This window comes from Protopterus annectens, chromosome 1.part0 (assembly GCF_019279795.1).
Source record: "Protopterus annectens isolate FY-2018-M chromosome 1.part0, PAN1.0, whole genome shotgun sequence".
NCBI classification, from domain to species: Eukaryota; Metazoa; Chordata; order Ceratodontiformes; family Protopteridae; genus Protopterus; species Protopterus annectens.
The window spans coordinates 11,163,527-11,177,123 of NC_056725.1; the positions used below are offsets into that span (position 1 = coordinate 11,163,527).

At 38.8% G+C, this 13,597-nt stretch overlaps 1 protein-coding gene across 1 annotated transcript in view; it reads right to left on the reverse strand.

Annotated features, from left to right (window-relative positions):
* The window catches only part of DHX34 (DExH-box helicase 34), a 1,598,514-nt gene that overhangs the window by 1,376,619 nt on the left and 208,298 nt on the right, over window positions 1-13,597 (reverse strand). The gene's annotated exons all lie outside the window — the stretch shown is intronic.

The following is a 13,597-nucleotide window of genomic DNA, read 5'->3' on the forward strand; positions in this document are numbered from 1 at the left end:
AGAACTTCGGACACCGGTTCCAGGACTGGGGACCAGCTCCGAAAAGACAACACACTCAGCTCTGAGGGCTGTGGAGCCGACATAGACTTTTTTAGATTTTTTAACTTCCTAAGAAGAGGAAGAAAAAGCATTGGAAGACTTTGAAGACTTACTAGATGGACCCTGGTCACGCAAAGCTTCCTGAAACAATGGTTTAAGAAGTCCTCTATCTATAAGTTTTCTTTTTCGTTCCTAAAGAACTCTGGATGAAAAAGAATGACAAATGGAGCAGCTTTCCTGTAAGATGTAAGCCTCCCAGACAATACATACAATTGACATGGCTATCTGTAACAGACATTTTCTGTCCACATTTTAGACATTTTTAAAGCTTGACTTGGGATGCTTCTCTCTATCCTGGTCAGCCATAATGAACTATACAGTATCTAGAAAAAAACTACTGTAGTATAACAAAGACAAACACACCCAAAACTAGTTAAATAAGCCTTAAAGAACTATAGGCTAAATATGCTGTGACTAAACTGGCACTATTAAAACACACACTAACTATTTATTCAAACCACTCTAAATAAACAATATATATAAAACAATATACTGCGACTAAACTGTCACTGTTCAAAAGCACACAAACTACTTATTTAAACTACTCTAAATATAACAGGCCTATAGAAAAACAAAGGCCAAAAGAGAGCTATATATAATGATGAAAAAGCACACCAAAGGGAAGGGAATACAACTATAAAGCTAGAAAAGCTAAAGGTATTAAAGACTAATTCTAAAAGTAGAGCAATAACAATCTTAGCTAGATATTTTTTAGAAAAGAAAATTGTACTGGCCCGAGCTATGCAAGGAACCTCTGATCTACTGCAGCGGCAAACTAGATCTGGGGTAACTCTAGGTGAATTATGGGATAGGGACTTGGCCTCAAGCTGTCTGAAGACCTCGAACTTTGTAGTAGATCAGCTCCAAACCCATCTGTAAGAATGAGCAGTGAGGTAGAACAACTTGACATGCATTAATTTGTGTATGCACCTGCTCTGTTTGCAGGGGAAGGGGAAGACCTCCATATTGTGGTACTGGCTGAAATGTGGGAAGACCCTGAGTGCTTAAAACATACATTTAGAGAAATGTGCAACCCCCAAACAAATATTGCAATGGAAAGACACTTATTTTACACAAGGAATCAAAAGCCTGGTGAAAATTTTGCAGCATATATAACTGACATGAGAAATAAGGTTAAAACTTGCAGATCTGGTGATTTGAGAGATGAGTTGATAAAAGACAGGCTTGTGCGTGGTATTAATAATGACACAGTGAGAAAAATTTTGCTTTGATGAAGTGATTTGATGTTAAATAAGGTCAATGAGATTTGTCAGATATACGAGCTTACAGAAAGTATGCTTACAAATGAGAAAGCAAGCCTTCCAGTACCTTCCACAGCTCATGTAGATAGTATGAAGCACAAGGTTAAAAGATACAGGCCCAACTTCAGTAAAACCCACAGCTACTTCAGTAAGGCCTAAGGTGCATGCAGCAAAGCAAAGGGGTGATTCAAAAAAACCCATATCAAGCCTCATAGTCAACTGCTGTAACTGTGGTGGTAATCATGAACCCAAACGAGAACAGTGCTTAGCTTTTGGTTAGTAGTGTCATTCTTGCAATAAGTGGAATAATTTCAAATGTTTTTGTAAATCAAATAAGGCACATGGGCATTCCAAAAGGCAAGTTGATTGATTAGAAAACTGCAACCCTAGTTTTTAAGTTGATGGTGTGTCTGTGTTTGGTGAAATAGTCAATGCAGTAGATTTGTGGGCAAAAAATGGAATCTTTAGTACTGTTTGGACTAATGGGAGTCCCATAGAGCTCAAAACAGATACTGGCTCAAAGTGCAATTTTATGTCAGGAGAAACATTTGCTAGAGTAAAAGCTACAGAACAACTTGATTTGGCAAAGTGTGCGAAGCTTGTTGCGCATGGTTGTGAAGAAATTCAAACCGAAGGCTCAGTAGTGCTTTCGTGTTACTCTGCTGGGAACAACTATGACATGCAGTTTTACGTAGTCAAGAGACACGTGCAGTCATTATTAGGCCTCAGAGACACTTTGAAAATGGAACTGCTTTCATTTAATAAAGAAGTCCACCATACCAATATGCAAAATTCTAGTAGCTGTGCAAAACAGATGGTGCAGCTAGGAGTAATTTGTCCAGTAGAAGAACCTACTAAATGGGGGGGGTCTATGACACTGGATCGAAAACCGATTTCATTGAATGGCTTTTACATCGAAAATGCCATTGATAGAAATCAGTTTTACACCCCCCGCTAAATATATATACCAACTCCGAGATCACACTATAGTAAGGAAAGGGCAAATTTTCCATTCTTCACTGTAACTTGATCTCACAAAACCAATTTCTATCAATGGCATTTTCGGTGTAAAAGCCATTTGATTAAATCGGTTTTCGATCCAGTGTCATAGACCCTAAATGGGTATCTTCTAAGGCAGTAGTTCATAAGAAAAGCTCAGATGATATCAGAATATGTATTGATCCAAGAGATTTAAACAAAGCATTAAAAAGGACGCATCATCCAATGCGCACAGTCGAAGAGGTTGCTGCCCTCATGCCAAACACCACTGTTTTTTCTGTCTTAGATGCAAAGAGTTCATTCTGTCAAACTTTGCTCAACTGAAAATCTTCATTGTTGAGGACATTCAGTACACCATTTGGAAGATACAGATTTCCGAGAATCTCATTTGGAATAAGTTCTGCCAGTGAAGTCTCAAGCGTGCAATGGAGCAAATTTTCTCGGGCTATCCATTCCATGTGCTATTACAGTAGATGATATTCTAGTAGAAGGCAATGGTGAAGTCGAACATGACAGAGACCTCAAGAAAGTTCTGGAAGGAACACCTGAAGTGATTCTTAAGCTGAATTCTCAGAAGTGCATATTCAGGCTACAAGAAGTTACTTAGGTTGGTCACTTGTTTATCAGTTCAGGCTTATGACCAAATCCTTCCAAGCAAACAGCAATTCTCGAGATACCAGCTCCAGACAATGTACAAGCCCTCCAAAGTTTTCTTGGCATGGTCAACTATCTAGGCAAGTTAATTCCAGATTTAAGTCAACTTTCAACACCGCTAAGAGAGCTGACATGCAAAGATGTAATTTGGTCATGGAACAGCACCAAAGAGTATTTGATATCCTGAAACATAAAATTGCTAGTCCACCAATTATCAGCTACTATGATGTTCACAAACCAGTTACTCTTTCCTGTGATGCTTCTGAGTTTGGTCTACATGCAGTCATTCTTCAATAGGGTATACCAGTAGCCTATGCATCGAGAACTCATACCCAGACTGAGATGCAATATGCCCAGACTGAGAAAGAGTTTTTAGCAATTGTGTTTGCATGTTTGAAGTTTCATGATAATATTTATGGCCGACCTATCCAGATCGAAACTGACCACCAACCTTTGGTCACCATTTTTGAGAAAGCCTATGCATACAGCTCCAGCTAGATTGCAACGTATGATGCTCAAATTGCAGAAGTACAATTTCAATCTTGTTTACGCAAAAGGTTGCTGATACTGTGTACAGAAAAAACACAGAACAGCAGAACAAAGAGCAACTTGATTTTGAGGTCATGGAAGTGAGAAATGTTTCTTCCACATGTCTTGATGAGCTTAGAATTCACACAGCTTCAGATCCAATTCTCCAGAATCTAAACCTATTTATCAGTCGAGGATGGCCTTCAAAGCAATCTTGTTTACCATTAGAAGTGCAGCAGCAATTTCCATACAGAGATGAGCTCTTGTCAGACAATGGTATCATCATGAAGGGTCCCTAAAGTGATTGTTCCAAAATCCTTGCAACAAGAGTACATTAAGATTTTGCATTGTGGCCACCCAGGAACTAATTCTACAAAAAGAAGGGCGACAGGACTAGTATTTTGGCCTTCTATATCAAGAAATATCGAAAAAGGACTTTCATTTTGTTCAGTATGTAACAGTACAAAGCCACATCAACAAAAATAACCACTTCAGTTAAGCCAGATTCCTGAACTACCTTGGTGGACAGTAGCCACAGATATCTTTGAGTGGTATGCTCAACATTACTTGGTGTTAGTAGACTTATTCAAATTGGTTCAAGACTGACCTACTTCCCAACCTAATTTCCAGTACTGTCATTACTAAGTTGAAGAGATATTTTTCTGTCCATGGTAGTCCGCACAGAATTATTTCTGACACTGGTGCACAGTTTACAAGTCAGCAGTTCAGGAAATTTGCAGAAGCATGGGACTCTGTTCATATTACGAGTAGTCCTGAATGCCCTCAGTCAAATGGTTTGGCTGAACGTGCAGTTCAAAGTGCAAAACAGCTGTTAGAAAAATCCAGATGTGACAATACCGATGTTTTTCTAAACTTGTTAAATCTCAGAAACATTCCTCGTGATAATCATCTTGGTTCACCTGCCCAGAGACTTGTTAAATCTCAGAAACATTCCTTGTGATAATCATCTTGGTTCACCTGCCCAGAGACTTATGTCGAGACAAACCAGAACCACATTACCAATCAGCAGTAATTTACTGGCTCCATGTGCTAAAAGCAACAAAGCAGTAAAAGCCCAACAGAAGCGTTTGCCCCAGAAGTCTTACTATGATAAAACCAGCAAACCGCTCAGTTCATTGAAAAAAGGGGAGATAGTAAGGATGCAGACATTAAAACGTTTTGAACTCATTGGATTTGTGAAAAGTTTGTGTCAAGAACTGAGATCGTACTTTTTGGAATCACAAAGAATGGAATTCAGACAACATTGGAAGCATCTGTTACCAGTGTCCAAACCAGTGTTACACCATCTTGCCTGTGACAAAGACACTAGTTCTCAGAGTGACTTGTCCAGTGTTCCTGTTCCAGAGGAAATTCTGTCAGCAACTCCTCTTCCTGAGAAAATCCCTGAGAGTCCCCAAGCAGAACTTTCCCCAGTGACTGTCCCTGTTGCTAAACCCAGTCCAAACTACTACGTTACACGATCAGGTCACATGTCACAACCTAGTTCCAGATGTACAGCAACCTGGACATGACTGCTGTTTTCTTTACTAGTGTCTGTATAACTGCATGCCTATTGAAATGCCATTGCTTATGAGACAGCTCAGTAAAGAGGGAGGATGTAGATTAGAGTGTGAAATATACCTTTAAGAAGCATTCTAGTCAGTGGTCACATGCATATAAGTACTGAGCACGTGCAAGCAAGAGTGCCATTTTGATTGATAATTTAATTTAAATTGAGCAGCCAGAGTGACAGCATGCATGTATGTAGTCAGCCAGTTACACATTTTTTTAAGTCAATGTTCCTGCCATCCGTCCTGATGTATTTGTATGCAATAAACTACTAAAACACCCAAGCTTCAACATCTTAATGTACACAAGATGAGCGACAATAAACATATATGATATATACAAACTTCGACAAACTTGTAAATTGGGCTTACAGTTTTAATGTTTACTTAGTTTAGAATAATTTTGAAAGATTTATAATAAATAAACAACTGAAATGTATAAAATCTCAGTGTTTAATTATAGAGTAAGGGAAATGTAAAATCCAATGAATATGTAATAGTATATCATATTATGAATGCATGATTTCAATTTCTAAAGAAAAATATTTTAACTGTTACTAATTTTTGTCTCCAATACAAATATGTACAATAAAACTAAATATTCTGTCAAGTTTTGTGGGTATAACACTGTATTCAGACATGCAGTTTTTCTAATTTGTAAAAAGATTTTCTCCATGTACTTCCCAATACATGTTCTCCTCCCACAGGATATTGCTGGTTAACAAATGCAAACAAACAACAAATGTGGGGCAATATATTTCTCCCTGACTCCAGTGATTAAAGCATGACTACTGATCCTGAAACCAAAGGGTATGGCCAGGGAAATAGGATTAAACAGGAATTGACCCCCCCCCACCCAATTATGACAGTCCAGGGTACCTTTGCTGTGGCAGAAAATCAAGATGGGATGGCAGAGGATACAGAATCAGCAACTAAAGTAACAGGAAATATCCCCCAGCCCCCACCCCAAAAAATGCAGCATTCTGGTAAAATAACTAAAATTATTTTGATCCCAACTTTATCTACGCTAAGATAAAATAAATCAGACAGGACTAACTACCTGCCAGGTCAGCTACTACCTTCTATTATTTTGAAACCAGGAGCACGTAATGGAAGCCAGGAGACAGAAACTAAGCTATGAAGACAACACTGCATGACAATGAGTTTTTTGTATGTATTTATTAACTAGGTGCATCAACCAACCCTTTTCAGCCATTAATTGAGGATGCAAAGAGTCTTCTGTTTTTTGTTGGAAATCAAGTGGATTAGAGCTATGAAATCTGCTTGAACGTCTTTCTGGAAAGTGGGTATTGAGCTGTTTGTAGAAAATAGTGCCATGTCATCTGTGATAGCAAAGTGGAAGAGACAGAGTAGGTCAAGGAGGGGTTTATTTATAAATACAGTGAACAGTAGAGGCGCAAGTATGGAACATTATATTACTCCTTCTTGAAGGCTGACTGATTGGGAAATTATTTTATGAAATCTGATGGAGAAATGGCAACTGGTGAGGAAATTTTGAAGCCAAGGTAGGGAATCAGAACTTATTACTGTTTCTAGTAAGTTTCTGAGGAGGACAACATGGTCAACAGGATCGTAGGCTTTTACAGGGTTGGTAAAGATGGTGACAGTAATCTGGCCACTGTTCACAGATAGTAGTGTTTCATTGGCTAGAGCCCATAGGGCTGTGAATGTATTACAAACAGACCAGAACAACTGCTTTTTATGGGAGGGGAGATTATAAGTAGCAATAAACAGGGTGAATTTAACACAGATCATTTTTTCAAGCAGTTTGTCTAGCTCATTCACTCCAATGGAGTGAAGTATGTTTGCACTGTAACTTCCAGTGGGTGGAGCCATGCCTTCTGACAGAATCAAATTACGTCCTCACATTTCAAACAAATGTCATATTTCTGGAGCCATAATGGTTATGAAAGAAGTATAAATGGCAAACTCTTCAGTACAAACTATTTTTACAGTGGTAGTATTCGTTAGGTTCTAGGTCTTAAAACAAATTTTATAAAAGTCACAGTAAACACAGTAACTATTACATTTGTAATATTTTATAAACAACTTACAATATCTCTGCAACCACTCAAATTACACACATATTGTTAGCAACATTTTATTCATCTAACTGACAGCTTTCATATAAGGCTAAGAAGTGCTGGCTGTGTTACTTGGTTGTTGAGATATTTAGAAAAATGTGAAAAGTATATCTGTATAAATTAATATCATAAATACAACAGTTAATATCTATTTACCTGCATTAGACAGAAGTGAAATATTGGGTGGCCGCTTTGGTGCAGTGGTTAGCGTTCCCACCTCACAGCAAGAGGCTCTCCGGTTCGATCCTCGGCTGGGGTGCCTTCTGTGTGGAGTCTGCATGTCCTCCCTGTGGTGGCATAGATTTCCTTTCAGATCCCAAAGACAATGTAAGTGGATAGGACACTCTAAATTAGCCCTAGGCATGAGTGTGTGTGTGTGTGTGTGTGTGCATGCTTTCTGTGGAAGGTTGGGCACCAGGCTGGCAACTCGACACCGTAAAACTCCACTGCCAATCATGAGCCGACAGGTGATCCCCTGTGGCAACCCCTAACCAGGAAAAGCTGAAAGAAGACGACGACAGAGGTCAAATATTAATACAAAAATAAAACAATAGCAACCAGTGAACAAATGCTCCTATAACTTGAAAAAATTTGTAAAACCAGCAACAGGAAGTAAAGGAGCAATCCACGGCTGAAAAAATATTCCCACATACACAGTCTCTCGTTGTAGCTCCAACAATGAGGACAAGTTTAGGTAAAATAAATCCAAAACGTTGTCATATCATATCATAAAAATACAAGTAGTTTATTGCAGAACATATAGGTAAGCGCTTTCACCCTTACGGGCTTCTTCAGACCTTAATACATCACCATTAAAATAGCGCTTAATATATATCAATCAAAAATGTGACATCATTTCCTTTAACTAAATCAGAGGAATCATACATACAATAAGTATACTACCCTATATAAAACTTCTCTCATTCAATCAATGACACAATCCATATTCATCTAAAAACTATATCTATTCTAAATATTTTAAAATAAATAATCATAAAACAAATGACAATTCAACCATATAACACATTTATTTAACTATTAGCTTCCTGTTTTTCAGGATAGGCTTGATGGAATGTTATCATTAAGTCCAGGTCTGCGTTTTGCCTTTAACTTAATGATCCACCCCAGTTCAATTCTCTCAGTATAATTCCGTACATCTCCACCTCTAATGTTAGGTCTATTTACTTGTAGTACTTGAAATCTGAAAAAATGTTGGTCAGTTGTATCTAAAACATGTTTATTGAGGGCATTATTCACTGAGTGTATCCTTATATTATAAAGGTGTTCCCTAATCATCTCTCGCAGATGCCTGTCCGTTTTGCATATGTAAAACCCAGAGCAGGCTGTGCATGTAGCTAAATATATAACATGTTGTGTACTACAAGTAGCTCTAACATTAAACATATGACATATAGATGTAACAGGATGTATAAAATATGACTCACTATTCAGGAATTCACAGAAATGACAACTGTTACATGGGAACGTAGCTGTCACCAACTGGTCATCAGGACTCCCATTTGTATTCCTGGGATAACATAATAGTCTTTGTAAATTCATTCTGTTTCTATACAAGAATTACGGTTTCTCTCCTACTAACTCCTTCAAGTGTGGATCCACCGTTAAAATTCCCCAGTTTCTAGAAAAACCATCCCTAACTATATTAATATCCTGTGTATAATTTATGGATAATCTCACTATGCAGTTCTTAGAACGCCCTGTATTTTCTTTAGGTTGTATTATATTCTGGGTTCCATCCTGATCTGAAAAGTAGGGACATGCTGTATTGTCCCTAAGACCATGTACCTCCTCAATATTTATAACTACATCACTTACATCATAGGACCTTTGAACTAACCTATTTTGCAAGTCAGACAGTTCATGCACGAATCCTTCATGGGTTGGATTCAAACATGATGCACATATAGCCTGTCCCTTAATGACGTTCTTAAATACAAACTTGGGATGCATACTATCTCTGTGTAAAACAGAGTTCTTATAACATGTTTTCCTGTATACACCTGTATTAAGTAGTCCACTTGGTAATCTTTCAATATTGTTGTGTCTTTCGGCTTTTCCCGGTTAGGGGTCGCCACAGCGGAACTCCGGTCCGCTAATGATTGGCAGTTGATTTTTACGGCTGAGTTGCCAGCCCTAACGCACAACCTTCAACGAAGATACGCCTATTCACGCATGTCTCCACGCAGAAGACACTCTAGCTGACAGTCGAACCGGTCAGCGTCTTACTGTGAGGCGACAACGCTACCGCAGCACCACCACCGCGGATTGGTAATATTTCAATATATACATCTAAAAAAGCAATCCAATCATCTGATTTTTCCAAGGTAAAACTTAAAAATTGTGCTAGGGAATTTATTTCCTCAAAAAAGTTGTATAGTTCATCATCTGTTCCTGTCCATAAGAGGAACAGGTCATCAACAAAACAGGTATAAAAAATAATATGTCTCTTAAAGCTATTCAGCTTAAACAGCTTCTCTTTCTCCCAGTTCACCAAAACCAGGCTGGCGTAGCTATTGGCACACAAACTGCCCATAGCCACGCCATCTTTCTGAACATAAGTTACTCCATTAAACAGGAAGATGTTATTTTCCAATACAATTTCCAATAGAGAACATAATAAATCAACTTGTGGTACAGTATAGGCAGTCTCATTTCTCAGATATCTTGCTATACTTTCAATTCCCTCTTGATTGGGTATAACTGTAAATAACGATTTAACATCTAAAGTTACAGGCTTATAATATAAATCGCTAGGTAATAAAGACAGCCCTCTCTAAATACGTTTTAGATACAACTGACCAACATTTTTTCAGATTTCAAGTACTACAAGTAAACAGACCTAACATTAGAGGTGGAGATGTATGGAATTATACTGAGAGAATTGAACTGGGGTGGATCATTAAGTTAAGGACAGATCGCAGACCTGGACTTAATGATAACATTCCAATCAAGCCTATCCTGAAAAACAGGAAGCTAATAGTTAAATAAATGTGTTATATGGTTGAATTGCAATTTGTTTTATGATTATTTATTTTAAAATATTTAGAATAAATATAGTTTTTAGATGAATATGGATTGTGTCATTGATTTAATGAGAGAAGTGTTATATAGGGTAGTATATTTATTGCATGTATGATTCCTTTGATTTAATTAAAGGAAATTATGTCACATTTTTGATTGATATAGATTAAGCGTTATTTTAATGGTGATGTATTAAGGTCTGAGGAAGCCCGTAAGGGTGAAAGCACTTACCTATATGTTCTGCAATAAACTACTTGGATTTTTATGATATGATATGACAACATTTTGGATTTATTTTACCTAAACTCGTCCTCATTGTTGGAGCTATGAGAGACTGTGTGTGTGGGAATATTTGTTCAGCCGTGGATTGTTCCTTTACTTCCTGTTGCAAATATTAATACAGTTGAGTTTGCCATTGTGTGAGCTTTAAGATTAAATCTTTTAAAACCTTGTACACAGCATGGTTTTAGAATTATTGATGAAAATATGAACAAGCAATATTTGACACCTAGAGGCATCAGAAGGAGTTAACCGCAGATGCACCTAGAGGCGTCACTCGGATGTCATGGGCTAGAATTGAAAACTAGACATTGGTCTTATTTGAGAAGTTTTTGTGGGGTTAGATTGTTCTGTGACTGGGCTGATAATGGCTATATTCCATTTAACTGGCATGATATTTTGTGTTAAGCAGAGACAGAGTATGTGTTGCTAGGGGCTTGTGAGGAAGTCACTGCACTGGTATATGGGTTGTCAGTTTTTAATTTGTTGTACAAGAGTATCCTCATGGATAATGGGAGTCGCAGAAGTGATACTGACTGATAATGACCTGGAACAACTCCACTTCCCAGTAACTATCTTTTCAAACAAGTTTAGATGTGAAAGAACTGGGGAGGAATATGGACATAACCACCAGTCTTGCAACCTCCCTCCATGGCAGGTCTAAATGAGTACAAGGCATCGGGCCCTAGTAAACAGGATCTGCTATTAATGTACCAGATCCACAGTTTGGTGGTGATGTAGATATCAATATTTTCCAGCAACACAAAGGAATTTAAGGAGAATAATTACGTTGGCAAAACTTCAAGCATTAAGCAGCAGCAAGACTAGCTGAATGCCGGCTTCAGATATTTAGGGTGGGCTCTATCATGTCTCTCTTTATATAATCCAAGGATGTGTGTGTCTAAAGTCAGTAAAGCCACATGTACAACACCACCATCCGTGCCATATGTTTACTCAGGGTGACAGGAATTGAGTGCCTTAATAACCTGTCATATCCTAGCACCAGAGAAGTAACTCACTGTCACCTTTCCTTGCTCAGTCTAGTGAATGGTGTTACCCATGTACCTCACTACAGAGCTACCTATGTCTGAAGTTTCCATAGGAAATGGCTGGCTGGACAGCTCACATGGGCTTGGAGGCAATAGACTGGTGACCCTGCTTGGTGGCTGAGGTGGACAGTTTTGTGTGTGTGGAGGTGGTGCAGTGCCTTTGTTCCGTGGAGGGAATTTTATGTTAGGTTTATGCCTCAGAAGACTTTCAGGCTTGGGGAGAAATTTCTTAAGTAGCTTGGTAGAAGGAATATTTTTTTTGTTTCACTGCATGGTAGAGTGGGATGAATGTGAGTAGTGACAAGCTGGTCTATTTTATGTTCTGATAAGGAGCTAGTCTCTAGATTTACTAGTTATCTACACCCCTCACCCATTAAATAAGTGTGTGACATGTATTAAGCAACTGGCAGTCTCTGCACTACTTCAGGGTGCACAGTGCCAATAGGTTGGTAAGAGATGTGGGTAAGGGCAAACTGTGGCACCATGACTTTCAAACGCTAGTGTATGGCAAGCCAGCAGGAAAATAATGTCTAACTATGAGCTTCATCTGTTGTATTCACTTAAACTATACCTAATGTCAGTAGAGGGATATGCAATTAACAGGAATACCTACCAACCTACCAGTGCCATTTCCAGTTTTACTCTACCAAGTTAAAAAAAATGCATGGTAGCTGTCAGATTTTTAATGATTGGAGTACATATCAGAGGTACTTCCAAATGTATTAGCTGCGATTCTGTAATTTTACCTTTTGAAAGGTTAAAAAGATGCGGGAGAAAAGGACCTGTACCGACTAGCTAGACAGAGGGACCGAGCTAGGAAAGATGTGCAGCAGGTAAAGGTGATAAAGGATAATGAAACATACTTACAAGCAAGGACGGTGTGTTGAGCAGATGGAATGAGTACTTTGAGTTGTTGATGAATGAAGAGAATGAGAGGGAGAGAAGGTTGGATGTTGTGAGGATGGTGAATCATGAAGTGTAATGGATTATCAAGGAGGAAGTAAGGATAGCTATGAAGAGGATGAAGAATGGAAAGGCTGTTGGTCCAGATGACATACCTGTGGAAGCATGGAGGTGTTTAGGTGAAATGGCATGGGAGTTTTTAATCAGATTGTTTAATGAAATTTTGGAAAGTGAGAGGATGCCTGAGGAATGGAGAAAACGTGTTTTGGTACAGATTTTTAAGAATAAGGGTGATGTGCAGAGCTGCAGTAGCTACAGAGGGATTAAACTGATCAGTCACAGCATGAAGTTATGGGAAAGAGTAGTGGAAGCTAGGTTAAGAAGGGACGTGATGATTAGTGATCAGCAGTATGGTTTCATGCTGGGAAAGAGCACTACAGATGCGATGTTTGCTCTGAAGGTGTTGATGTAGAAGTACAGAGAAGGTCAGAAGGAGCTGAATTGTGTTTTTGTAGACTTAGAGAAAGCATGTGACAGGGTGCCTAGAGAGGAGTTGTGGTATTCTATAAGGAAGTCAGGAGTGTTAGAGAAGTATATAAAAGTGGCACAGGATATATATGCGACGGTAGTGTGATAGCAGTGAGGTCTGCGGTGGGAGTGACGATGCATTTAAGGTGGAGGTGGGATTACATCAAGGACCAGCTCTGAGCCCTTTCTTATTTGCAATGGTGATGGACAGGTTGACAGATGAGATCAGACAGGAGTCCCCGTGGACTATGATGTCTGCAGATGACATTGTGATCTGTAGTGAGCGTAGGGAACAGGTAGAGGAGACCCTGGAGAGATGGAGATATGCTCTAGAGAGAAGAGGAATGAAGGTCAGCAGGACTAAGACAGAATATATGTGTGTGAATGAGAGGGAGGATAGAGGAATGGTGAGGATGCAAGGAGTAGAGGTGGGATCAATAGTTCAGAGTAATGGTGAGTGTGGAAGAGAGAAGAAGAAGAGAGTACAGGCAGGATGGAGTGAGTGGAGAAGAGTGTCAGGAGTGATTTGTGACAGATGAGTACCAGTAAGAGTGAAAGGGAAGGTCTACAAGAGGGTAGTG